This window comes from Oncorhynchus gorbuscha, linkage group LG22 (genome assembly GCF_021184085.1).
Source record: "Oncorhynchus gorbuscha isolate QuinsamMale2020 ecotype Even-year linkage group LG22, OgorEven_v1.0, whole genome shotgun sequence".
NCBI lineage: Eukaryota > Metazoa > Chordata > Actinopteri > Salmoniformes > Salmonidae > Oncorhynchus > Oncorhynchus gorbuscha.
The window spans coordinates 18,587,651-18,589,027 of record NC_060194.1 but is presented as its reverse complement, the minus strand read 5'-3'; positions in this window follow the sequence as shown (position 1 = coordinate 18,589,027).

Below are 1,377 nucleotides of genomic sequence, written 5' to 3'. Positions count from 1 at the left end.
GCCCACCCCGGTGCAGCGCACGCGGACCCTCTCCTCATTGGTCAGAATCGCAAAGTATCTGTCAAATCAGCCATGTGAAATGTATCAAATTACTTTTCAGGCAGCCGGGTATTTCAAAAGCCGACGACAACACCTGTATCACTAACAATAGCTTTTTGTCTACAAGTCATTCATGAAAATCATACAATTACATATGAACAGCCGAAAGCTGTATACAGATGCAATGTTTATTATATTTGAAAGTTGATGCAATTCTACCACCTGGTGGACTTTTGTAGTACAACGACAGATAACAGAGAATGTTGCACGTATTATTGCGTATCATAAATCCAATTGATAGGCTGTCACATTCTTGGCTGTGAGCCACAATGCAGTGACCCCTCCCTGGGGAAATTAAGCTAGACCTGCTAAACGACAGACAAACATCGACGTGTAGCGTGGCACATACACATTCAATGGGTCCACAAAGCTCAAGGGATGATGGGATCAAGCATAGGCTACTGAACAACTTGAGTTTCTGTACTGATCAAAGTATAGTACCATATAACGTATTATAATACAAGAACAGCAGTCACAAAGAAACAAACTTTAAGATTATGAGATCAAGCATAGGCTATTGTTCAAGTGGGTCTACGTAGATTTTTTAAAAGTAAAAATGAATTCAAAGCAAATAGTTAAGGCAGTATTAGTGACCACAATACAAAATTGTGAAGCAATTGCTTTATTTTTGGGTTAAAAAGTCATCACACATGCAAACAGCAATGTTGTAGCTGTGGTATCTTCAATATTTTATTAGCAAACAAGAAAAAAAGTTAACTAAACATTTTACTGAATAAATTGAGTTTATGTACAGATCTAAGTATACTACAATATATACTATTATAATACAACTGGCTTACAATATATGTAATTAGTACAGCAGTCTCAAAAAAACAAACTTCAAGTTTGTCAAATCAGTGTTGTCTGAATTAGGCAAGTTTAGCATTTCCTTTTTATTCTTCCTTGGACTGAAAATATCATGATTTGTTTGAGTTTAGCTAGTACATGCTCTATTCTAACAGTCCCTCTTTTTCTGAAAGTGCTGAGTTTGACATTTTGTTCACTCAAAAGAAAAGCCATGGAGCTTTAAAAAAATGTTACCTGCAATTTTTTTTTTTGGGGGCAGGTACAAATATAACTGCTTTTTGCCATAATAAGAAACCTTGTCCAGAAGTCAGGCCAAGACTCAGTAAGACTGAATGTTTTAAGGCCATAAGCTGATAATGGCAGCATCCAAAGTTACCATGTCATTGTAGAACAACAAGGTGATCTGGAATACTCCAAAATCTTGGTTGGCAACAAAAGTGTAAACTCAATTCGTGAGACCTCTGCCTTTTG